At 49.4% G+C, this 26992-nt stretch overlaps 1 protein-coding gene across 6 annotated transcripts in view; it reads left to right on the forward strand.

Moving 5' to 3' along the window:
- Positions 1-1528: 1528 nt before the first annotated feature.
- The window catches only part of JAKMIP1 (janus kinase and microtubule interacting protein 1), a 159608-nt gene continuing 134144 nt past the window's right edge, over positions 1529-26992 (forward strand). For 3 of the 6 annotated variants that reach the window (XM_069594691.1, XM_069594692.1, XM_069594696.1), the window contains exon 1: positions 1571-1893. The gene's annotated coding sequence lies outside the window, so the exon portion shown is untranslated. Of the gene's footprint in view, positions 1894-26634; positions 26684-26992 lie in introns of those variants that run through there. The other 3 variants (XM_069594693.1, XM_069594694.1, XM_069594695.1) reach the window with 2 other exon arrangements.

The raw sequence follows: 26992 nt of genomic DNA on the forward strand, positions 1-26992 counted from the left end.
GATTCTCCAAGCAAGAACACTGGAGTGGCTTGCCATTTCCTTCTCCAATGCATGACAGTGAAAAGTGAAAGTGAAGTCATTCAGTCATGACCGACTCTTAGCGACACCATGGACTGCAGCCTACCAGGCTCCTTCGTCCATGGGATTTTCCAGGCAAGAGTACTGGAGTGGGGTGCCATTGCCTTCTCTGAAGCATTAAGTCTTGCCAAATCAACTGCCTGATCCTCTCTGATGCTCCTCTTCCCTTGTCACTGAAGCTATGCCCACGCACCTCTTTGATCTCCACTTGCCTTTTCAGTCTGAAATTCATAGACAGCCAGTGTATCTGTTAATGAGAGTCAGATCTGTTCACAGATATTCCAGGTTTACTGAGTACATGGGAGGTCTGCACTTCCCACCCTGATTCAAGTCAGGCATGGCCGATGACTTGTTTTAGCCATCGAGTCATAAAGCGAAGTGATATGTCTCTTCCAAGAGGAAGCTTTAAAAGCTGGTAAAATTTGCCACCTTTCATTCAAAGTGCCAAAAATATTATGCGTACATGGTTTCAGCTTGGGCTCCTGACTGACTAGAGCCAACAGAGTGCCCTGCTGGCTCAGGTAGGATGTGAGCAAGAAACACGATGGTGATATTTGGGTTCATTTGTTACTTGGGCTTCATATAGCTTATCCTGATGTATACACTTGCACAAATCTGACAGTGGTCTTATAGACCCCCTTACCTGGTGAGACAGTCTCAGGATAAACAAACTCTTTCTTGTAGCCTGCATGTGCTGGCTTCTGCCTACCTTCCCATCCCACACTTTGGATTCTCAAATATGTAACATTATGTGAGAGTTGAACCATAAAGAAGGCTGAGCGCTGAAGAACTGACGCTTTCAAATCCTGGTGCTGGAGAAGACCCTTGAGAGTTGCTTGCACTGCAAGGAGATCAAACGAAACGAGATAAAATGAAAGCGAATGAATGAATCTTTGCCTAACTAAATCCTACCCTTTCTTTAACCCTCAGCTGGACATCACATGGTCCATTTTACTACTGTTGGGTGATGCTCTTTTGCCTAGTCGCCAAGTCTGTGCCACCTGCTGGCTGTGACACCTTCAATATTTTCCTTTAACTCCTGACCTTCAGATTGCTATCTCTGGTTGTGTCTTCCAGACCATAGGTGGCCCCGGACAGCCACAGTTCCAGGTGATATACACCCCCTCCAAAATGGATGTGAACCCCCTGAGGGCAGGGATGAGTTTCCTGGGGCCCTTAGCTCTAGGTGGAGCCGTCTGCCTGCAACAACAGCTTCGACTAAGGCGGCGGCAGAGCTGCTAGCTTGGAGGAGCTCAGCAGCGGGACCCCCACTCCTCCCGGGCACAAGTCGCCGGATCCACTGCGCAAACTCAGGCCTCCTCAAAACTCTCCTCCAGGCGGCAGAACAGCTCCCGGCAACTGCCCTGGGCTGGGGCGGGGCAAGCGCCGGGCCCTCCCCTCTGACTGGCAGGAGGACGGGCCAACCGGAGGGGCGCCCAGAGTGAGGGGCGGGGCCGCGCTGCGAGCCGGGCGGCGGGCGGCGGAGCTAGCTGCAGCCGGGAGTGTGCGGCACGCGCCGGCAGGCTGCCCGGAGCACGGTCACCCGGCGTCGCTGCACCTCGCCCCTCGCCCAACCGAGCCACGCGCGCATCAGCTAGTCTTTCTCATTTGCTTCTTTCGATTTTTTTATTTTGAAATTTTGCATGAATCCGTCTTCCGTTCCGTTTTGTCCTTTTTAAGGCGGGGGCGGTGGCAGCGTAAGCTCGGGGCGGGGAGGGGGCGGCCGGAGGATGCGGTGCGGGGCTGCACTCGCTACGCCCGCTGCTGCTGCTGCTGCTGCCGCTGCTGCCCGGCTCGGGCCTGAGCACCGAGCAGGTGGGTACAGGTGCGCCGGGGGGCGGGAGGCGCGCGCTGGCCAAAGGGAACCCGCGGACCCCGCGATCGATGGGGCTGGCACAGTGGCAAGGGAGGCAGTGACCGGTGCCGCCCCGCCCCATCGCCCACCTGCCTCTCCCCTCCTCCAGCCTTTCGCGCCCCCTTTAATACCGCTGCCACTTTCGCATCTCACCTCCGAGGTTCCCCACCCTTCCGTTCCCATCCCCCACTCCCTTCCAAATCCCCCTGCGGCGTATCCCGTCCGGAGGACTCTGCGTCGCCTCCCTACAGACGCTTCCCCCGCCTCTCTTCCTCACGCCACCCCCATTTCCACTCCTCTCCCCATTCCGCCCCCAATCTGTGGAGGGGGATGGGGACCCACCGGGCGCCTCCCGGGAGTGGCGCGGGGGATGGGGGGGCGTGGTCGGCCGGTTCCCTGGATGTCCCACCCACTGAGTAGGTCTGGGTCCCCCGGATCTCAGCCGGGCGAGATGGCCCAGAGGATGGAGCCCCGGGGCCGCGCCTTGGAGGCTGGGGGCCGGGAGGGCGAGGCCGCCCCACCCCACGCACTGCACACCCCCACGCTGCTCCGCCCACGTGGGCGCCAGGGAGGAGGCTAGAGAAACGCGAAGAAAGGCTGGTACCCACCCTCCCGCCTGGCCGGCGCGTCCTGGGCGCACTCGGCCTCCGGAGATGGCTCCCGCGGGGCCCGGCACCTTGCCGGATGCCCTGCGTTCAGGCCAGCAGCCTCTCTGGCCTCCTGCGCCTTCGCTTCCCGGCCCCTTCGCTCCATCGCTCCATCACTCCACCCTCTGGCTTTAGGCTCCTGAGGATCCGGTCTTGTCCTCCCTGATAGAGGCTGCTTCCCACGCTGGAGCCTTTTACCTAAAAGCAGCCACCACCCACCCTCCACCCCCACCCTCCGCGTACACACCACCAGCACCACCCCTCCCCACACACTCTGGTCTGCCCTTCTCCGGACGTCTGGGGCAGCCTGGGCTCTGCGCCAGCCTCTGCCCAGCTCTGTAAGCTCCAGAGATACTGTATCTAACCCTGGCCCTCCTCCGCGGCCCCCACCCCTTCCTTGCGCACTCACAGGCACACTGTCCTTGGCCTTTGCTTGTGCTGTTCCCTCTCCGGGAACATCCCTCCTTCAATTGGACAGCTCCTTCTAGAACAAGGCAGGGAGAGCACGGCGGGCCTCCCTCCGCGCCCCCCGCCCCCACCCCTGCCACCCGCCTGAGTGTCCCTGTATGACAGAGCTGGACACATTGCCATCCTCTCCGATAGCCTCCGCCTCCCTGATCAGACTAAGAGGTCCTGGAGTGGGGTGCAGGTAGCCTCAGCCCCTCACAGGGGGAGTCACCCAGAGTAAATATCTGGCCTAAGGGCGTATGCCTCTCATCTCAGGGTGACCCACTGGTGAGGGCCAAGGCTATAGGAGGGGCCGGCTTCTTCTCCAGGGCCTTGAGCAGGTGGGTGGCTCTACCATGAGCCGGAATGGATGAGGAGGAGGGGCAGATTTGGAGATGGGATGGGGTGGTGAGGAGCCCCCACTTCCCCTTCCTTCCCCTAGGATGCTTGTCCAGCAGGACATTTGTTAACTCGCGGAGACCCGCTGCTCTGAGCAATCTTTTTGTTTTATACAACTCGATGGAGCCTACTGGATGATTGCAAAGCTTTTGTTGTTGAGACTTCTGCATGTGGTTTGTAATACTAAACGTCCCTGTTCAGAGTCTGGGGTGGGATTGTTCACTCTTACCTTGAGTCTTGTCCTAGAGAGAAGCCCCTCAAAAGGGTCAGAATGTGGGTCCAGCAAATGAATTCATTGCCATTTTTCCTCCTTCACAAACCACCCACAGCTCCCCCTGCCTCCATGACCTCCTCGAAAGTTCTGCCCGTCCCAGCTTCCCTGGGCCACCTCTCCATCTCCCTGCCACACCGTCTGAGGCAGACACGCCACCCCTGTGTCCCCAGATGTGTCTTCACATTTAGGGTTTCCCCACAGGCTGTGTTTTCTCCCCAAAAGTTTCCCCTTCTTTGTGTGTCTGGAGAACTCCTATTCATATGACAAGGCCCAGCTCTCGTGGGAGATTCTGTGGTGGAGAGTCTTGTGGTGTTCCTCGATTCTCCTCAAACAGATTATGTGGTTCTCTTATCTCTCGCTTCTCTGCTGGCTCAGATGATGAAAGAATTCGCCTGCAGTGCAGGAGACCTGGGTTTGATCCCTGGGTTGGGAAGATCCTCTGGAGAAGGGAATGGCAACCTACTCCAGTAATCTTGCCTGGAGAACTTCATGGACAGAGAAGCCTGGCTGGCTACAGTCCATGGGGTTGTAAACAGCCGGACACCACTGAGCGACTAACACACACTTAGCTCTTGCAGAACCTTATATCCGTACATTGTATAATATTTATGTCATTTTTCCTTTAGAAGACTTTGCCCACCAGAGATGAGAGGCACAGTGAGATCTGAGAGGCAGCACCTGTTTGGTGGGGCTCTGTCTTCCTGGGGAGGCACCTGTACTGTCAGCGCTATAAGAGAGACACATGCTGAGGGACAGGGAGAGAGCATGACAGCTCGCTTCCCCGACCTGAAGGCTTCACGAGGAGGAGGCAGGATGGAGCCCTTTTTTTTTAAAATTTATTCTTGGCTGTGCTGGGTCTTCATTGCTGTGAGGGCTTTTCTCGAGTTGAAGAGAGTGGGGACTTCTCTCGAGTTGCTTTGCACGGGCTTCTCATTGTAGTGGCTTCACTTGCTGTGGAGCACAGACTCTAGGGTGCTTGGGTTTCAGTAGCTGCAGCGCGAGGGCTCAGTGGTTGCGGTTCCTTCCTGGGCTCAAGAGCACAGGCTCAATAGTTGTAGCGTCTGGGCCCAGCTGTTCCGCTGCATGTGGAATCATCCTGGGCCAGGGATCGAACCCATGTCTCTGGCATTGGCAGGTGGATTCTTTACCACTGAGCCACCAGGGAGGCCCCCAGAGCCCGATTTCTTAGTGCACAGAGCGCGTTGAGGCTGGGAGATGAGTGGCAGAAGGAACGGTTTCTGAGGAAGCCGTCAACCAGCAGCAGTTGCCCCTGCGTGCTGTGGGTTGTTTATCTCCCTAAGTGTTAAGGGACCCGCTTGCCAATGCAGGAGACATAAGAGGCTGGGGTGTATCCTGGTTCTTCTCTCTCTGCCTCCTTCCCCACTGTGGTTGGACCAACCTGCAGGGCTCCTGAAGCTGCGCTCAACGGTGTCCTGTTCTTGACAGCTGTGTGATCTTGGGCAAGAGGATTAACCTCTCTGAGCCTCTATTTCCAATGCAAATAAGGGCAGTGGTCCATTTTTGGCTGAATTGGTGTGGGGATCAGAAGTGTGGCCTCTGGGCATCTGAGGCACTTAAATAAGTGGTGATGATGATGATTCAATGGACATGAACTTGGGCAAACTCTGGGAGATGGTGAGAGACAGGGAGGCCTGGCATGCTGCAGTCCATGCGGTCCCAAAGAGTTGGACACGACTTAGCGGCTGCACAGCAACAACATGATTTGGGAAAATAAACCCTTTAGCTTTGTCACAGAGTAAATGCCCTGGTTAGAGGCCCTCACCTTCTTTGTCCTTCCCAAGCTAACATCATCAGGCCAATAAGCTAAATATTCAGTAAGCAAGAATGAAAGATGAAGGGGATGGGTGCTGTGTTGACTAATTCCAACTGTGCAGACTTGTGCGAGAAGGTGCTGAGAATGGTGCAGGAATCTTGAACTCAGAGTCCACTGGCCCCAGAGCAGATCCTCTGATGCCTCTTTTGTCTGGACTTTTTCCTGTTCATTGCTGGAGTGAAGCGATTATAGTCATCTCCATCCAATTCTTAGGAAAACTCTTTTTTTTTAAAAAAATTACTGAAATACAGTTGATTTACATTGTTATGTTAGTTTCAAGTGTGCAGCAACATGATTTAGTTATATATATATTTCAGATTCTTGTCTATTATAGGTTATTACGAGGTATTGAGCCTAGTTCTCTGTGCTGTATAGTAGGTCCTTGTTGGTTGGTTCCCTGTTTTAGGGAAAACCCTTAATAAAAATAATGGTTGTAGGCTGTGGCTACCAGCTAGGTGAGGTGGGCTGTGAAGGCACAGGGCTGGGTTACAGGACCTGCTCTGAGGAACGAGCTCAGACCCTACTGGCTATGTGACCTTGGGCAAGTCACTTAACCTCCCTGTGCCCAGTTCCTTTCTCGTGATGTTCACTGAAGGAAAACAGCTCTCTATGGTTGCTTAAACTCCCACTCTTGCCATGAATTATCTTAATTTAAACTGCCCAGCAGCAGGCAGGGTAAGGATTGCATGAACCCTTTTGTTAGGGGCTGTGTCTAGAGATGGAGCTGGAAGAACTAAGCAGTGGTGGAGGCGAGGGATGGTCTCCCTCCAAAGCTTAGGTGTTGCTCCATGAAGCACACCAATTCCTGTAACGGAAAGACAACTTTCCTGCAGGACTGGTGTGAGAAATCAATCAGAAGAGCCTTCTTAGTGCTTTTAATAGAAACATGTTACCTTAAAGCCAGTAGTAGCTTTTGGTGTTGCTGTAGCCTGAGGCTCAGAAAAAGGCCTGCAGGCTGGCCACCAGAGGGACCTTGGCTTGTCACTCTAGCCCTGAATGCCTTAGGAAAATGTTTTCTTTGCTTATGCCTTTCCAAAGCCAGAGGGACAGCCCAGGCACTGTGGGTCAGCAGTGAGGGGCAAGGACCAGGAAGGGGGTCTTGGGGTCCTCCCGGTGTGAAGGGCAGGGGTCAGGAGCCTCACCTGTAGGGAGTGGGAAGGGGCACTAGTGCTTGCAGGGAGTGGCCCAGGAGGTCTTAATTACCAGGGCGTAATTAACATGCTGGTACCCAGCAGTGGGGCTTCCCAGGTGGCGCCAGTGCTAAAGAACCTGCCTGCCAATGCAGGAGACCTAAGAGGTGGGTTGGATACCTGGATTAGGAAGATCCCCCGATCCCCTGGAGGAAGGCGTGGTAACCCCCACCAGTATTCTTGTCTGGAGGATTGCATGGACAGAGGAGCCTGACTGGCTATGGTCCATAGAGTTGCAAAGAGTCAGACATGACTGACACCATTTAGCTTGCACGGGGCAGCAGAGAAAGGGCATTGGGGTTCTCAGAGTGAGGGAGGAGGCAGCCCCCCAGTGGGGAGGAGGCCTCTGCTCTTGTCTTTGGTGATCGTATTTATTTTCAGAACCACAAGGAATACTGTTCCTCTCACTGAAGTCTACGGAAATGAATTGAGACAAATGCTGTTTTCCTTAATGGAAACATTGCCTGAGTACGTACCAAATGCCAGACTATCCACAAGCTACAGCTCATCCACCCGGTGCTTGATGCTGTAAATAAAGTTTTATTGGCACCCAGTCATGCCCATTTGTGTACCTGCCATCTATGGCTGCTTCTGTCCTGTACTGGCAGAGTTGGGCAGTTGGTGCAGACATCTGTCAAGTCAGAAACATTTACTACCTGGCCCTTTGCAGAAGTTTGCTGCCCCCTGGTCTGTGCTTTCTCCCTGGTTTGAGTTCATCCAGTCCTGGATACAACCCCAGGGGCTTCCCTGATAGCTCAGTTGGTAAAGAATCTGCCTGCAATGCAGGAGACCTTGGTTCAATTCCTAGGTCAGGGAAGATCCCCTGGAGAAGGGATAGGCTACCCACTCCAGTATTCTTGGGCTTCCCTTGTGGCTCAGCTGGTAAAGAATCTGCCTGCAATACGGGAGCCCTGGGTTCCATCCCTGGGTTAGAAAGAGCCCACTGGAGAAGGGAAAGGCTACCCACTCCAGTATTCTGGCCTGGAGAATTCCATGGACTGTATAGTCCATGGGGCCGCAGAGTCAGATGTGACTGAGTGATTTTCACTTGGACACAACCCTGGAGGAAGATGCTTGCATTTCTCATTTTATCGGTGGGCACATAGAGGCTCTGAAGCCTACCCAGGGTCACAAAACTGGCAGCCCATGTTATTTATTTATTTTTTTTTTGAGGAGGGGAAGAATTTATATTTTTTGTTAGCTTCTAATTGAATCTTATACATGTTCAGAGAATGTGGTTCCGTATGATACCTATTGTTAAAAATTTCGATCCCCCAATTTCTTAATGTCCCAGTACCTGATGACTTCTTAAAGTATCTTTGTTTCAAATCCATACATATAGTTCAGTGGCATTGAGTATTTCATAGTGTTGCGTAACCACCATCAACATCCATCTTCAGCACTTTTCTGTCTTCCCAAATTGGCAGGTCACATTCTTAACCATAACCCCATCCTGCCTTGTGGGTGTTTTATAGAAAAAAGCAAGCATCAGCAGCATTATAATTTAGCACAGGAGGCTTTGGTGGAATCCTGGGGATTGAATGCTTGTTTTGCAGTATACTGACCGTGGATGATCGTCTGTACCCTTTGAACACTCTGGAGCTCAGTGGCCTCATTTGTGAAATGGGCATAGCCCCAGTCCCTGTCCCTGCAGACCATGTGGGTGCGAGGATGAAATAAAGAACAGAGGGGAAAGGCCAGCCTCGTGCACTGGATGGTATCTGTGATGCTGTCCCTGGAACAGCCACACCTGAAACAGCTGTGAGGCCGGTCTGTCCTCTCTGTGTGGCTCGTGGTGTCCCTTTATCCTTTCCAGGTCCTGGAATCACCCACAGGACCCATCGTGTATCCTAAAGCCCCCAGCTAGACCTCAGGGGACCCCTGTGCTGCGTGGATGCAGCTTTCCTGCTGTCCCTTCTCCCCTGCGGCCCAGACTTGGCTGAAGGGCCACTCTAGGGAATGAAAGGAGGCTCTGTTGAGGCCATCCTGGGGCTGCCAAGGGCCGCCCATCGTGGCAGTAATGCCCTTGTGTGTGCCAGGTCAGGGGATGCGCTGGCTTGGCCTGCTGGCCCCTGAGCCTCCATCTCAGCTGTATTTTGATACAGGAGCCCTGGCCTGGCCCCTGGTCCCTTCCTCAGGCCTGTGGGGAGTGGGACACACCACTGAGGAGTGTCCTGCTGCCCTTATGGGACAGACCCTGAGGATTACAGGCATCTGCAGTGGAGGCGTGCTGCCGTCCATGGGGTCGCGAAGAGTCGGACACAACTGAGTGACTGAGCAGCAACAAATAGTGGAGGCGAGAGTGATCTGGTAAAGTCGCTTTCTACTTCTTTCAGCTTTGGAAAGTCCTCTTCTCTCTTTTTCCATTTCTATTCTGGTACTTCTGGAGGCTGATCACTCCTACCTGCTTTCTGAGACATGGGGTTTTATTTTATTTAACAGAATCATCACCTGACTCTTCTGTTGAAACAATTCCTTTTTTCCTCCTTTCCCCTCTCCTTTTTAAAGCTGAGCTGGAATTCAAGATTAGCCATTTTAAAATATACAAATCAGTGGCATTTAGTATTAATAGATTCACAGTGTTGTACAGTCAACACCTCTGGGTTTAAAAACAGTTTCATCACCCCCAAGGAAAACCCCTTCCCCCTCCTGCAGCCTTTGGCAACCACCCACCTGCCTTCTGTCTGTGTGATTCCCCTGTTGTGGAATTTCATATACACAGACTCATATATAATGTGTGGCCTTTTGTGTCTGCCTTCTTTCACTGAGCATAGTACCCTCAAGGTTCATCCAGATCATAGCATGCATCCATACTTCAGTCCTTTTTAAGGCTGAGTACTGTTCCATTGTAAGGATGGGCCACATTTTGTGACCCATTCATTGCTTCCATTTCAAGGATGGACACTCAGGAGGTTTTCACCTTTTGGCTATTGTGCAGACTGTTTGAAGCATGGCCCCTCTTCCTGCGGCCCCGGCTGCCAAGGTTCTGTTTTGGCATTTCCACTCACTCTCCCCATTACTCACTAATTCATCTGTTCAGACACTCATCAGATAGCTGTGGATGTGTCCCCCATGCCCAGTTCTATGATGGGGACCTCCAGCCTTGACTTGCTCTTGGCATCTGTAGAACGGTTTATTGATTTCTCACTTTCCAAGCCAGAGTGTGGGAGTACCCAGAGGCAGGAGGGCCGGCACGGGGCACCTGAGTGGCCCAGAGAGGCAGCTGGCACAGGCAGGGAGCTCAACCACCTTTCTGTGTGTTCCTGGAATGTGCCAGATGCTTTGCAGTTAGGTCTGCCCCTTGCTTCCTGGCCTCTTCATCTCCTGCCCTCTCCAGAACTGGCTTCTTCTCACCCTTCATGTCAGCTTAAATTTCCCCTCTTTGGAGAGGTCTTCCCTGCCCTTCCCCAGGAGATGCCCACCTGCCCCCTCCTCTGTTACTCTCCCCTTTGTCCCCTTGTTGCTTCTGACATCAAGATCTGAAGTGGGTTTGTTTCCCCATTTGTGATCATTGCCCTAGTCCTCATAAGCTGGACTGAAAGCACCGCGAGAGCAGGAACCTAATCTGGCATGTTTTCTGTCTCCTAGCCCAGGACGTAGGCATGCAGTAGCTGCCCAAGAAATAAGTGTTGCTACCGCTTGGAGTCAGATGTGAGTTAATTTCCTAACTTCACCTCGCTAGCTTGATGATCTTGAGCCTGTTACTTAATCTTTCCCAGCTTCACCTTTTTCTTCTGTTCAGTATGGAGAAAGTCCAGTGTCCCGAGCCTTTGGGGTTAGTGTGGAGGTCAGAAATAACTGTGTAGATGGCCCAGAGCCTGTCAGTATATAGTAGATGTTAGTAAGCGCTGCTGCTGCTGGTGGTTCCATTGCTTATAATAATTGTGAATGAGTCTCCTAAGTCATATGCTCGCACGCCCTGGAGAGTGGAAAACATACTCTGGATTTCAAAGACTTTGTAGGAAAAAGAGAATGAGAAAGATCTCAGTAATAACTTGGACATTGATTACTTATTACAACGGAACCGTTCTGGATATATTGGCTACATGAAATGTATTATTAAAATTAGTGTCACTTGTTTATCTTTACATTTTTTAAATATGGCTGCTAGAAATTTTAAAATTGCATGTGGGGTTCACATTGTATTTTGGGGGACAGTGCTGCTCCAGAGGTTGGTGGCTTTGCCTTTGTGAAGTGTGTGGCCCTGGGCAAGTGAGTCACATTTTTTCCGTGCTTCCAGTTTCCTCCTCTGTAAACAAGAAGCTCAATCTGATGACAAACAATGACAGTGCACATTTGAGGGCCTCCTGTGTGCCCCTGAAAGGAACTATAGCCCCATGAACACGAGTGGCTAGGTCCCTGCCCATGGCAGCTTTCAGTCTGAGAGAGGGGAGACCCACAGAAAACACAAACCCCGCCACTAAGACTGTGATTATTCTCTGGAAGGTATAAGTAAGGATACCTGACAAATAATGATAGAGTGAAGAGGGCTGGGTCTCTAGCTCGGAGAGGTCAGGGCTGAAATTTCAAAACTTTGGCCACCTGATTAGAAGAACTGACTCATTTGAAAAGACCCTGATGCTGGGAAAGATTGAAGGCGGGAGGAGAAGGGGACGACAGAGGATGAGATGGTTGGATGGCATCACCGACTCAATGGACATGAGTTTGAGTAATTTCTGGGAGTTGGTGATGGACAGGGAGGCCTAGCGTGCTGCAGTCCATGGGGTCGCAGAGTCGAACACGACTGAGTGGCTGAACTGAACTGAACTGTGAGGAGAGCTGGGGTGAATCCACCTATAGCCTGGGGTTTGATAAGCTCTGTAACTGGCAGCCAAGATGAACACTTTGGGATGACCCGAGAGCACTGGAACATTGGGCCACTCTACTCAGAATCGCCTCCACTCAGCGGTTCTGGCCTTTTTAATCCCTCTGCATATAATAACTGTACCAGAATTTTTATGTTCTGGGAAGACTTTGCAGTTCATTTCGCAGAGGGCCCCGGGGAATGTGGGCTTCCCCCGTGGCTCTGCTGGTAAAGGATCCACCTGCAGTGCGGGAGAGCTGGGTTCGATCCCTGGGTTGGGACAATCCCCTGGAGAAGGGAAAGGCTACCCAGTCCAGTATTCTGGCCTGGAGAATCCATGGACTATCCATGGGGTCGCAAAGAGTCCGACACGACTGAGCGACTTTCACTCGCCCGGAATACGGAGATCTCACCGAGCATCTCGTGGGCGGGGCTGCTCCATGGTCAGCGCTGATTGGACGAGGGCCGCTGATGCTCTGGTCGTGGCAAGGCTGTCTTCTGGTGGTGTGTACCTTCACTGCTGGAGACCGCATCTTCTCTGCTTTCTGCACTTGGGAGGGAGCCTGTATTGAGCCCCTCTTGATCTTGCCAGAAGCTACGAGAGAGACAAATCACTTCACTGTTGGGAGCTCTGGCGTTTGGGGAGAGGGTCACACCCGGACCCCGGCCAGGGATGCATGTGCTTCACGTGGAGAAATGCCCAGGGAGGTTTTATCCCAGTTTTTCACGGGTCAGGGGCATTCTCCTCATCTTCCACACACACACACCTGCCAGCAGGTGCCTGGGTGAGGGCTTAGGGGTGGGCCTTGCACATGTGTAAGTGAAAATGGGTTATTGCGGGTGACAGCGAGTCTTCCCCTCCAGCCCTCGCTGGGCCGCACTCATTGAGGAGAACGAGTGAGTTACCCGAGGTTGCCCACGTGGTGGGGCTGGGGGGTCAGATCTCTGGCTACTCTGACAATTGCTGATTACTGAAGAGTGCAGCCACCTCACCTGTCTTCAAGGCCCCCATGGCCTGCTTCCAGCTCAATTCCTGCATCTCCCCCAGTGAATGGTACCCCTCTCCTAAGCACTGTCCCTTCTCCTAGACCCTTGCTTGCCAGCTGCTTCTGCCTGCAACACCTCCCTCACCCACCCCCACTTGTGAAACCCTGCAGGCTCCAAAGCCCAGCCTGGATGGTGGGGCCCCAGGAGGGACCTATCAGCTTGATCTACAAGTGAAGACACAGTGAATGAAGTCAGTGGGGCTGGATTAAGACAGAAAGAGCCTGGAGGCAGAGGAACAGACTAAAGAGGCTTCCTCCTGCTCTGCCCAGGGTGTCATGGCCTGCCCCTGCCTCTGTCCTCCCAGGCCTTCACCAGAGCATACTGTCCAGCCATACTGTCTGCCTGCCATTCCTGAGTGAGTCTAGCCTTTGCACATGCCGGTCCCTCTGGCAGATCTGCCAATTAGCCTTCCCTACCCCATTCACTTGGTGAACGTCCTCTGCATGTGCTGAGCATCCATCATCAGCCTTATTTCCTCCAGAAAACCTTCTTTGACAGTACTTCCACATTTGCAGGCCACGTTGCGTGTGTCCCTGGGGCTCCTGCTGCCCTGGATTCTGTATTCCAGCTGCCAGTGACTTGCCAGACTTTCCTGCTAGACAGAAGGTTCCAGGAAGTGGAGATGCTGCCTAGTCCACAGGGGGCCTCCCACAGCCCGGCACAGGGTCGGGCCACAGTGGGTGGTCAATAGCTTTTGGCCTTTAGCCTCAGTGTTTGGTGTTGATAGTATGATGACTGATTTGTCTTCACATCTAAGCCAGAAAATGAAAAATGAGTATGTTTCATCTGCCTGTAATGTCAGTGTTGGGAGGGACCTTAACCGAGTGCCGTTGGTTCTTCTCTCTGTTGTTTGCATTGAATCCATTCTGCCCTTAATAAGCCCCACTCCTTCCTGGCAGTGGGCACCTCTAGTGACATAAACTCTGCAAACCTTGGATGCCTCAGTACTTTCGACTGAAACATCCCTGGCTGCTCCATCAGTCCCGAGATGATGGTTGTGAAGCTTCTACTGTTGTTGTTTAGTCTGTGAGTTATATCCGACTTATTGTGACCCCATGGACTGTAGCCTGCCGGGCTCCTCTGTCCATGGGAATTCTCAGACAGGAATACTGGAGTGGGTTGCCATTGCCTTCTCGAGTGAAGCTTCTACGGAACTTAATAAAGTTTTCCTTCTGCACAGGGGCATTTCACTGCCTTACAGTGCAGCCTGCTTTTACTTTAGGGCAGAAAAAAAATGTTGGCAAGCTGTTCTTCAGAATCCAAACCATGTTCTTGTGTTCAGGTCGTACTTCTTGTTAAAGTGGTCTGATTTTTTCCATTTCTCCAAAGCTGGACCTCAGAACATGCTCTGGTAGACACATCTCTCTTTGGAAATTGGCAGGGCTGCTTCGTGTGCCAGGGCAGCTGGGTGAGTGAGCTCATTAAGCCTGGCAGCAATTGAGTTTCTGTGGCAAGTCTTGGAGCCTTTCAGGATCAGGGCCAGAAGAGGTTCTTTTGCCCACCAGACACCTTATTTTGAACAAAGGCCTGGATGTCCCTCCCCACCCAGATTCTGCCTAATCGGTTTCAACTGTTGGGCAAATGGGTGTTTTACTTACATGATCTGTCTCTCCCTGGAAGTTTTCCAGATACCCAGGATGAGTCCAGTTTATGAGGGCTTGGGCATTACAGATCTCCTGAGTTTTCTATAGACATGGCTAAAGGTGCATGCAAGACATTCATGCATGCATGCTAAGTCCATTCAGTTGTATCCTGACTCTTAGTGACTATAGCTGTCCATGGGATTCTCCAGGCAAGAATACTAGAGTGGGTTGCCGTGCCCTCCTCAAGGGGATCTTCCTGACCAGGGATGGAACCCACATATCATTATGTTTTCTGCATTGGCAAGTGGGTTCTTTACCACTAGCAAGATGGATGCAAGACACTTCATACTGAAATACGTAAACAAGTCCTGTAGCTGGAGAGGATATCAGAAATTGGGAGTGCCCCAGCTAGAAGATGGGGAAGGAGTTCTGGGTGCCCCAAACCTCAGATGTTTACAACATACATTGTAAATTTTGGATTTCATAATTCATAAGCTCCTAGATCATAGTTTCACTTTCTTGAACAGAGGGCTTTGTAGGTAAACTAAGAGGTCAAGTGACAAGGAGATTGGTGGGGAGAGGTGTTAACACTTCCAGGCAGGCATGTACGCTGATCATTTTGTGGTGTCTTACCTGTTCATTGTCGCAGCTGTAGAAAAGTCTCTTGCTCATTAGATCTTTGTTAGCATCTGTGCCAGGTCTGTGAAAGCAATGCCGTGGCACTTGAAAATCCCCCATGGAACCATCCTTTTCCACCTTGGTCTGAAACACTGAACTGTTATAGCACTTCTCATCATCACATGTCATGAACATGATCCTCAAAATGTTGTGAATGGCTCTATCCCTCCTCTGGGTGGGAAGGTCAAACTGTAGCCTCAAATTCTCTACCCCAGGAAGCTGGTAATGGACATTATTGTAGTTGGTGTTCCATGATTACTGGGTGAATAATTGATTTGCTCCTGTTTACTGGAACCAGAGAGAAAAAATCAGGATGGATTAGAAAGTGAACCATTTAAGAACCTAAAAATTGTTGGAGAGGTAATTTTGTATCCAAATTAAAAAGAGTTAGCTCTTTGAAGTTCTTGCTGTGACATTGGTCTGATTCATCTAATGCAAAATAACATAGTAAAGGAGGAACAGAGGGACTAAAATGACATGGGACATATAGAAACAAAAAGTAATGTGAAGGGTGTAAACTCAACTATATCAATAATATTAATAACATTAACTGTGAATGGATTCAACAAACCAATCAGAAGATTTTTAGTATTAAAAATGTATTAAATGTATTAAAAGAATTAATTATTATAAATTAAAAATTATAAATAAAGTATTAAAAATGACAACTTTATGCTGTCTACAGGTGTATACCTCTTTAGACTCAGATATACAAATAGATTGGAAGTAAAAGTATGGAAAAATATACATCATTTGAAGAGCAACTATATGAAAGCGACAGTGACTATACTGATTCCATGTGTGTGCTTAGTCGCTCAGTCATGTCCAACTCTTTGCAGCCCCATGGACTGTTGCCCGCCAGGCTCCCCTGTTCATGGGGAGTCTCCAGGCAAGAATACTGGATTAGGTTGCCATGCCCTACTCACTGCTATCATATCAGCTAGATTTAAAGTAAAAAAGCAGAGATAAAGAGGGATACTTTATAATTACATTTAATTACACAACCTAGACAGCATATTATGGCACCCCACTCCAGTACTCTTTCCTGGAAAATCCCATGGACGGAGGAGCCTGGTAGGCTGCAGACCATGGGGTCACTAAGAGTCGGACACGACTGAGCGACTTCACTTTCAATTTTCACTTTGATGCATTGGAGAAGGAAATGGCAACCCACTCCAGTGTTCTTGCCTGGAGAATCCCAGGGACGGGGAAACCTGGTGGCTGCCGTCTCTGGGGTTGCACAGAGTTGGACACGACTGAAGCGACTTAGCATCATCATCAGCAGCAGACAGCATATTAAAAAGCAGAGACATTACTTTGCCAACAAAGTTCTGTCTAGTCAAGGCTATGGTTTTTCTAGTGGTCATGTATGGATGTGAGAGTTGGACTATAAAGAAAGCTGAGCACCAAAAAATTGATGCTTTTGAACTGTGGTGTTGGAGAAGACTCTTGAGAGTCCCTCGCACTGCAAGGAGATCCAACCAGTCCATCCTAAAGGAGATCAGTCCTGATGTTAAAGCTGAAACTCCAATACTTTGGCCACCTGATGCGAAGAGCTGACTCATTTGAAAAGACCCTGATGCTGGGAAAGATTGAGGGCAAGAGGAGAAGGGGATGACAGAGGATGAGATGGCTGGATGGTATCACCAACTCAATGGACATGGGTTTGGGTGGACTCCGGGAGTTGGTGATGGACAGGGAAGCCTGGCATGCTGCAGTTCATGGGGTCACAAAGAGTCGGATACGACTGAATGACTGAACTGATACTAATACTGAATGATAAAAGGGTAAATTCAACAAGAAGATATAACAATTATAAACACATACGCACCAACAGCAGAACACCCAAATATATGGAGCAAACACTAATTGAAAAGAAGGGAGAAGTAGATAATTCAACAATAATAGTTGAATACTAAAATATCCTACTTTCCATAGTGGATAGAACAACTAGACAGATCAGTGAGGAAATAGAAAACTTGAACTACACTATAAACCAATCAGACTTAGCAGATAGCAAAAGAATACTCGACCAACAACATCAGAATATGTATGTGTATATGTGTGTTGTGCTCAGTCGTTCAGTCATGTCCGACTGTTTGTGACTGTATGGACTGTAGCCCACCAGGCTCTTCTCTGTGGGATTTTCCCAGCAAGAATACCAGAGTGGGTTGCCATGCCCTCCTCTAAGGGATCTTCCCAACCAAGGGATTGAGCTCATCAGTCCCGCATTGCAGGTGGATTCTTTACCATCTGAGCCACCAGGGAAATCTCTGTGTGTGTGTGTCCATGTGTGTGTGTGTGTGTGTATAAATAATATATTTTAAATTGAGGTATAATTGAGGCATAATATATTAGTTTCAGGTGTATAAAATAATGATTTGATATTTGTATACATTATGGAATGATAACTGCAATGTTTAGTGAACATCTGTCACTATATATAGTTACCCCAAATTTTTTTTCTTGTGACAGGAACTTTTAAGATATTCTCTTTTAGCAAGTTTCAAATATGCAACACAATATTACGAACTATAGTTAGCAAGTTTCAAATATACGAAGCAGTGTTATTAACTATAGTTACCATGCTGTAAATTACATCCCCATGACTTTTACATTTTGTAACTGGAAGTTTGTGCTTGGTGACCTCTTTAACCCATTTTGCCCACTCTCCTACCCACCCACTCCCAACCTCTGGCAACCACCAATCTGTTCTCTGTCTGTGAGTTTGGTTTTGTTGTTGTTGTTTTAAGATTCCACATATAAGTGAGGTTCGTGTGGTGTTTTTCTTTCTCTGTGTAACTCATTTCACTTAGCATAATAACCTCAAGGTCCATCCATGTCTCACAGATGGCAAGATTTCATTCTTTTTTTGTGACTGAATAATATTCCATTTTATATCTATCTATTTTACATTTTATTTATCCATTCATCCACTAAGGGACACTTGAAAGTCAAAGTGTTAGTCGCTCAGTCGTGTCCAACTCTGCGACCACATGGACTGTAGCCCACCAGGCTCCTCTGTCCCTGAGATTCTCTAGGTAAGAATACTGGAGAGGGTAGCCTTTCCCTTTCTCCAGGGGATCTTCCTGACCCCAGGGGTCAAAGCCGGGTCTTCCCCATTGCAGGCAGATTCTTTACCATCTGAGCCACCAGGGAACAACCAGGGAACTTGCGACCAGTGGACAACCTAGTGGGTACTTAGGGTTTTTCAATCTCTTGGGCATTATAAATAATGCTTCCGTGAACATAGAGGTGCATATATCTTTTCAAGTTAGTATTTTCATTTTCTCTGGATAAATGCCCAGAAGCAGAAAATGGTGGATCATGTGACAGTTCTATCTTTAAGTTTTTGAGGAGCCTCCCTACTGTTGTCCATAGTGGCTGCACCAATTTACACTCCCACCAAGAGTGCACAAGGGTGCCCTTTTCTCCACTTCCTCACCAAGAATATACTTCTCAAGTGCCCATGGATCAGTCTCCAGGACAGACCATATGCTTTGCCATCAAATAACTCAATAAACTTCAAAGGATAGGTATAATACAAAGTATGTTCCCTGACCACATTGCAATGAAATTGGAAATCAATAGCAGCAAACACAGGGCCTGGTCCAGAGCTGATGCTCAGTTTCACCCTTGTCAGCCTGTCATCTCCAGCCACAGTTTTTCCTCCCTCCTCATCCTCCATTGCTCCTCGTCACCCGTTGGACCGCAGTGAACTACTGACTTCCTTACCCGCCGTTTCCAGCTGCCATGTGTTTGCTCATGCTGCTCACTTCCTGGAATGCCTAGTCCTCTGCCTTCTCCACCCTCCCCGTCTTAGGAGGACCTACCTGTGCAGGCTTCCATGACCACCTGCCTTAATGAGTCACACTAAGGAGACTTTGTAATGAATAGATTATAGCAGTGGTTCTTCAGGTAGGGTCCTGGACCAGCAGTAGCAGCCTTGCTTGGGAACGTCTCAGAAATGCGCTGTCTAGGCCCCACCCTGAGCTGCTGGACCAGAAACACTGGGTTAAAAGTCAGAAGTCTGGCTTTTAACTAAATTTGTCTGGGGAGTTCTGATACCTGCCCTCCCTCCAGTTTGAGAATCAGAGTAGGCAGAACTGGTCCCCCACTTGTCTTGTAGTTACATAGTTGGGTTGTTTCTAAAATAGCTGGCAACTGGTTGATTCCCTCCAATAAGGATGAATCACATTTACCATCTTGCTGAATCTGTAGGTGGGACTAGGGGACCTTAATTCGTAGAGTATAAAGGATAGTTCTCCACCCAAACATGTACAGATGTGAGAGTTGGACCATAAAGAAGGTTGAGTGCTGAAGAATTGATGCTTTTGAACTGTGGTGCTGGAGAAGACTCTTTGGAGGAGAGGTCAAGCCAGTCAATCCTAAAGGAAATGAAATGAAAGTCGCTCAGTTGTGTCCAACTCTTGCGACCCCATAGACAGCAGCCCACCAGGTTCTGCTGTCCTTGGGATTCTCCAGGCAAGAACGCTGGAGTGGGTTGCCATTTCCTTCTCCAATGCATGAAAGTGAAAAGTGAAAGTGAAGTTGCTCAGTCGTGTCCGACTCTTTGAAACCCCATGGATTACAGCCTACCAGGCTCCTCCGTCCATGGGATTTTCCAGGCAAGAGTACTGGAGTGGGGTGCCATTGCCTTCTCCGGTAGGTGAGACTAGGGGACCTTAATTCGTAGAGTGTAAAGGATAGTTCTCCACCCAAACATGTACAGATGTGAGAGTTGGACCATAAAGAAGGTTGAGTGCTGAAGAATTGATGCTTTTGAACTGTGGTGCTGGAGAAGACTCTTGAGAGTCCCTTGGACTGCAAGGAGGTCAAGCCAGTCAATCCTATAGGAAATGAAATGAAAGTCGCTCAGTCATGTCCGACTCTTGCGACCCCATGGACTGTACAGTCCATGGCATTCTCCAGGCCAGAATACTGGAGTGGGTAGCCTTTCCCTTCTCCAGGGGATCTTCCCAACCCAGGGATCGCACCCAGGTCTTACCACATTGCAGGCGGAGACTTTACCAGCTTAGCCACAAGGGAATCTTGTGGGGATCTTGCCAACCCAGGAATCAAACTGAGGTCTTCTCCGGGGATCTTGCCAACCCAGGAATGAAACTGAGGTCTCCTGCATTGCAGGCGAATTCTTTACTAACTGAGCTACTAGGGAAGCTATCCTAAAGGAAATCAACCCTGAATACTCATTGGAAGGACTGATGCTGAAGTTCCAATACTTTGACTACCTGATGGGAAGAGCCGACTCATTGGAAAAGACCCTGATGCTGAGAAAGATTGATGGCAGGAGGAGAAGGGGGTGACAGGATGAGATGGTCGGATGGCATCACAGTCTCAATGCACGTGAGTCTGAGAAAACTCTGACAGATAGTGAAGGACAGGGGAGCCTGGTGTGCTACAGTCCGCTCAGAGGCGACTTCGCGACTGAACAATAACAAGCCACCTAAGCAAGCACACATTTCAAATTGGTGCTCAGAGTGAAGGGTGTGTCAGCTGTCAGCGGCTTCCTGCAGAAGGAGGGCCGCCTGGCCCTGTTCCACTGTACTCGGTCCCTCAGGGTGCTGGGCGTGTTCTGCTTCATCATTTCTAGGAAAGGAGTGAAGACAGCGGAGTGTGAAACCAACCCTGAGCCAGAAGTCACAGGCTTGGGTTTGAGTTCTGCCCACCCCCTGCCTGTAATGCTTTGCAGGGGTCCTTCCTCTACACAGTTGTTTGGGGAGTGCCTGCTGTGTGCTGGACACTTGTTTTCTGCTCTCTTGAAGCCCATTGAGCAAGGGTGATAATCAAAGATAATAGTAGAATGACACAATACCCTTCCCTCTGTCTGGGTCTGTTTCCCCATCTGTAATAATGAAGCGGGTTTTTTGTTTTTTTTTAATTGTTTTAACAGCTAATCTCCTCCCCCAATATACAAAACAGGGAGGCACTAATTTACCATCATATTTATTTTATGACTTTAAACTTAGAGCGTTTCAAGTTATGAGTCAGCCCGTGAGAACAGTGAGGTTGGTCTGATGAATACAACTTTCAAAATTAAGTTTAGAGTGTTACTTGAGCTTTATTGTGGGTGTGAAACTATTCTGGTTTGAGAATTTTTTACCCATCACATTTGCAAATGGTAGCGTTTTTGTCAACAACTTGTCTTGCCTTTTAGGGATCCATTTTCCTGGACATGATAGGAAAGTCTCAACCCCAAGAAATGCACAAAGCTGAGTGTTCACCTAGTAGCCCAGGTCCATGTGCTGGAGTCTTTAGGTGTGCATCTCATTTGAGTTTGTTTGCTCTGTCTGTAGTTTAAAATTATTGCACCAGAAAAAAAAAAAAGAAGAATCAAACATTGTTGCTCCAGCACCCTGATCTTTGACAACCTTAAGCACCTTCAGGGAGGACCAGGGCTCCATGGAATGTGGTTTGAAACCCAGGCCTGGTCGCCATCTCCCAGTGCCCCTCAGTCCTGATGGTCTGCTCTGTTTTAGGTGGTTATTGTTGTCATTGTTCGGTGGCTCAGTCCTGTCCAATTCTTTGCGACCCCATGGACTGCAGCACGCCAGGCCTCCCTGTCCATCACCATTTCCAAGAGTTTGCTCAACTCATGTCCGCTGAGTCGGTGATGCCATCCAACCATCTCATTCTCTGTTGCCCCCTTCTCCTCTTGCCCTCACTCTTTCTCAGCATCAGGGTCTTTTCTAGTGAGTCAGCTCTTCATATCAAGTGGCCAAAGTATTGGAGCTTCAACCTCAGCATCAGTCCTTCCCATAAATATTCAGGACTGATTTCCTTTAGGATGGTCTGGTTGGATCTTGCAGTCCAAAGGACTCTCAAGAGTCTTCTTCAGCACCACAGTTCAAAAGCATCAATACTGGCCGCCGTCTCTTCGCAGACACCTGTGCTTCTGTGTTGCCATCTGCTCAGTATATCACATTTGGTTGTTTGTTCTGTCTCAGCCTCCAAATGTCCTCACATCCCTAGGACCATGTACTGGGAAGGAAGCACCTCCAGGACTGTCATTGATGGAGCTGAGCCAGGCTGGAGAAAGAGCCATGTTAGAACCACACTCACCTCCCAGGCCTCTGTGAGCAGACCTTGAGTATCCAGTGCTCTCCAAGGATAATCTAATGGTGTTACCCACTCATTTCTTCCTCAAAACAGACCTTGGGTTACTGGGTTACTGGGAGTGTTTGGAAGGATGATTAGTCATACCAAGCAAGGCTGATGTCTTTCAGAAACCATACACCTGGCTGTGTCACCCCTCTGTTCAGTGGGCTCCCTGTGTCCTAGGATGAAGTCCACAGCCCCTGTCAACACATCTGTGGCCTCATCTCTTGATGCTCTTGCTTTCATCCTTTATCTTCATCTGCTCTGGCTGCTATAAGAAAAAAATGCCATTGACTGGGCAGCTTAAACAACAGAAGTTTACTTCTCACAATTCTAGGGCTGATCAAGGTGCGGGCTGATTCTGGTGAGAGTTCTCTTCTGACTTGTAGGTGGCTGCCTTCTCACTGTGCATTCGTGAAGTGGACAGAGAGAGAGGAAGTAAGCTTTCTTGTGTGTCTGCTTATTAGGACACCGATCCTGTCATGTGAGCCTAATCACTTCCCGAAGGCTTCATCTCCAAATGCCATCACTTTGGGGATTAGGGTTTCAACATATGAATTTGTGGGGGACACAAACATTCAGTCCCTAACACTGCCCCCTGCCTTATGGAACAATCTGTCTTCCTTGAATCTGCCCTCATTCCTCCTGTCTTTGTACATCTGTGTCCTCGCCATAGCACACCCTTTCTGCCCCCTCTAAAAGTGGCTCAGGCTCATATCCTCAGGTACTTCCTGACTCCCTAGGCCCTGCATATCTTTCTGTCCCAAACTTGGCCAAACTGTGAGGCTATTGTCTTTCATAGTTTGTCTTCCTCACTGGTGGGAGTCCAGGACCTAGGTGGGATTTGTGTCTGAGGCCTCTGTGCCCAGGACAGGGCCTGGAAATGGGCAGCCACTGGAATGTTGAGTGAATGAGTGAATAAACAAATGAATTAATGAATGAATGGAGCGCATGCTCCTGCCCTTCCTGCCTCAATGCCATTCAACCTTCCTTAGACCCCTGCTGCCTTGTCTGCATGTCTGCATTTCATTCCTGCCAGGGTCCGTGTCAGATGTCTCTTTCTTCACACTCTCCTGGGAGCCACAGCCCCAGGTCTGCAGTTATCACCCGGGCTTGCTACACTCTTGTTTCCTCGCCTGCCTCCCTGACTCAGCTGGAACTCCTCATGCGGGTGGGGGCACTACTGGGTCACACAGCCCTGAGCCATCACATTCAAGGGACTGGGCAAATGTCTGCACCAGATGACGTCCTCCTTAAGCATCTTCCTTCCCTGTGATGGTAGTAACCTGGTAGTGAGTAACCTGGCCATATGTTCTTCTTGGTCCAGGCACCCCAGCCCTGTAACAAACCCCTGGTCTCACCTCGCTTGCTTCAGCTCACCCCTGTGCACCAGCTCTGGAGTCATTCTCTTGAGAGAAGCCAGGATGTAGATGAGCTCTGTGTGCCCCTCCTCCAACTCTGTGCACACGGCAGGTGCTCTGTAGTTGTCTGGCGAGGAGTGCCCTAGGCATATCGAGCCGCACTGAGTGGCTGGTGTACAAAGGATGTGGAAACCACAAAAGAAGTTGCTCTTAGCTTGAAAGTCACCAGTCACCCTGCTTCTTCTCAGCGGTGTGATTATGTGATTCATTTCAAGAGAGGTGAGAGAGAAATGGCCTGACGGCTGGGGCCTTTTCTGGGACTTGTTAAGGGGCCCTTGTACATTAATAAAGGGGAGATTCCAAAATGGTGCAGGGAGTTTGTGAAGAGTCAGCCAGTAGCAGCAGAAAGAATAAATGCTTTGTATTCAGGTGAGGATTTAACCAAGTCCTTTACTTGCATTCAGTTGAAATTGTGTCCCTATTAAATGAGAAAATAACCTGTGCTTCTCCAGGACCTCGTGAGAACCAGGATTATGTATGTAAAGACCTGATGCCTTCTTGCTGCCTAAGGAGTGGCACCCATCTATCCCCAGATATGCAGAATGGCTGTGACTTCTTTAGTATTATAAACATAGTTTCTTTGACTTTTTGTGGATGAGGCAATGCCTGGGCTCGCCTGTGGCTCTATCTTTACAACCTAGCACAATATCTGATACCTGGAAGCTACATAGCAGAGCCGGTAAAAACGTGGACATTGGACCCAGACCACCTGGTACAACCTCCCACACCTACTTGCTAGCTATGCCACCCAGTCAGAGTACTTCCATCTTTTCTGCCTGAACACTAAAATGGGGCACTGATAATACTCATGTCATGGGGTGTGGAATTAGAATTTGGAGCGTTTCGAAGAATTTCTAGTATAGACTGTTAGATAATCAGCGACTGTTAACGATTACTACTACTGAGTGCATATTTGTTGAATTGTATCAAATTCTATTTGATGGGAGAGGAGCGTCGCTGCTGCCATGATGCTTTATTTCCCTTGCAGCACAGTTATTGGTTCCCATTGCTCTTTCCCACCTCAAAGTTTCTCTCTCGTTCAGGATCTGGTAAGATTTTACAGTGAAAAGCTAAAGAAAAAGGAAAACCTCACATGCACCGAATGTTCTAAAGGAAGTTTCACCATGTTTTCATGAGTGTTGTTAAATAACTCTCATTCCTCTAGTTGATGAGAATTTTGTTATGTGGGTCCTGAATATGAGTAGCAATTTTATCAATAATTGTGTTTGTGTTTAGTAGGGAACTGAAGTAGGTGGTTTTCTGATGATATTGAAAGTTGTTCGTGATTGAAGAAGTTTTACTGTTTTATATAAGCGTTGCTATTAATTTGGTGATGTTTGATATATGCTTTCAGTATTCTTTGTTCTTGGAGGTGATGGCACAGGTTGCAGGAAGGAGCCTTGCTCTTCATTCCTAAAAATGTTCTTGGATGCCTTCTAAGAACATGCCTGGCATAGTGCTGGGTCCTGGGGATAGACAAAACTGACAATTCTTTGGGCACCTAAAAAGTGACCTTAGAGTCAGATACACCTGGGTTCAGTCCTGGCTTTGCCACTTACAAGCTATGGACCTTGGGCAGGTGACTTCACCTCTTTGAGCCTCAGTTTCCTTATATGTCAAATGGGGATATTACTGTTACTTGTTTCACAAGGCGGTTTTGAGGATGGATTGAGATGGATATCCCCAACACATTGCCTGGCATAGTGTAGGCTCTCATATATGGCAACTCTTGGTTTAACTGCTGCTTTTAGGGTTCAGGGAAAGGAGTCAGGCCTCAAGAGACCCATGCAGTCTGACTCTGGGCCACCCTCAGCCACTTTTCTCTTGTTGGCTGGCAGGATGGGTAGGGTCACCTTTTCCAGAGGAGGTAACTGTGTGTGGGGCAAGAGGCCTGGTTTCCTGTGGGCTTGTGGCTTTGCAGCATTGTCCTGTTGATGGCACCTGTGAGTTTCTGGAAGGTGGAGGAGGCATGTGGTGGTAGATGGGATGAGGTCTCCAAGCCAGCCACTTCGGACTTGCTATGGATCATCCTGTCCCGATCCATCCAGTCTGTCTCTTCACTGTGGTATTTATTGAGTGACCCCTGGATGGATGCTTTATGCTCCTCTCTGGGTCTCTGAGCTGAGCGCCAAAGAATTGATGCTTTTGAACTGTGGTGTTGGAGAAGACTCTTGAGAGTCCCTTGGACTGCAAGGAGATCCAACTGGTCCATTCTGAAGGAGATCAGCCCTGGGATTTCTTTGGAAGGAATGATGCTAATGCTGAAACTCCAGTACTTTGGCCACCTCATGTGAAGGGTTGACCCTGATGCTGGGAGGGATTGGGGGCAGGAGGAGAAGTGGATGACAGAAGATGAGATGGCTGGATGGCATCATTGACTCGATGGATGTGAGTCTGAGTGAACTCCAGAAGTTGGTGATGGACAGGGAGGCCTGGCGTGCTGCGATTCATGGGGTCGCAGAGAGTCGGACACGACTGAGCGACTGAACTGAACCGAACTGAAATGGGTCTGTGAACCACTGTTCAGAGAAGGTAGGAAGAAACAGATGCTATGCGAGGTTACATAAGTCATTAACAGTCAGAGTCAGTGAATGGTGGACCCTGAGCAGGAGAGCCTTGTCATCTCTCCACCCATGCTGGACCTTTCTGGGTGGGCTCAGCAAGGGGATTATAACAGGCTGAGGTTTGGGAGTGGGTCCTTCCAAGAGCAGATTCATGTGGACTGAGCAAGATTTCATTTCCTGGGGAAAAAAAAAAGCAAAAAATATCTGAAAACACCTCTAATTTTCATATATATGTATTTTGGTGGCTCAGACAGTAAAGCATCTGCCTACAGTGTAGGAGACCTGGGTTCGACCCCTGGGTCAGGAAGATCCTCTGGAGAAGGAAATGGCAACCCACTCCAGTACTCTTGCCTGGAAAATCCCATGGACAGAGGAGCGTAGTAGGCTACAGTCCATGGGGTTGCAAAGAGTCAGACACGACTGAGTGTCTTCGCTTCACTTCATATGTATATATGTATTTTGTCCTCTCAACACATGTGCTAGCTTTACATTTTACTGGAGTTCATACTGCACCAACTTTGTAGCCTGCCCTTTTTAAGTGCAGAAATCCCTGCTGAAGATTTCCCCATGATACTGTTCCTTTGGAACAGGGACAGGAAGCAGGTGGTGGGCGTGGCCGAGGAGGCGGGGTGGTGATAGGAAGTGGAAGGGGAGGAGTCAGGCTCAACTTTAAGAGTCAGTGGCAGGAAGTGATTCTGGACTGGTCGGAAGTGGGAGAGGCTTGAGTCAGAGTTGGGGTGTTTGAGGTAACTTCAGTGCATTAGTGCACGTATTTGCTTTTGGAGTTGAGGAGGCTTGGTAGGGGCGGAAGAGAGGAGTCTGGACAGAGGGATGACCTGCAGCAGGCGAGATAGAACAGAGCCGAGTGCTTCCCAAGCCAATGAGAAAATAAGATGGTGGTTCTTATTGTAGGTAGTGGCATTGGAGGAGAGAACTGGGCTTGGCATTGACATTCAGGGGAAGGCAGCCATTATTGTATGACTGCTCTCTGGGTCCATCCATGGAAGGGGCTGCTTTTACGATAGGGGTGGCCTGTCGTAATCCATGGAGCATTC

Source organism: Ovis canadensis, chromosome 6 (assembly GCF_042477335.2).
Source record: "Ovis canadensis isolate MfBH-ARS-UI-01 breed Bighorn chromosome 6, ARS-UI_OviCan_v2, whole genome shotgun sequence".
In the NCBI taxonomy this organism is placed as follows: domain Eukaryota; kingdom Metazoa; phylum Chordata; class Mammalia; order Artiodactyla; family Bovidae; genus Ovis; species Ovis canadensis.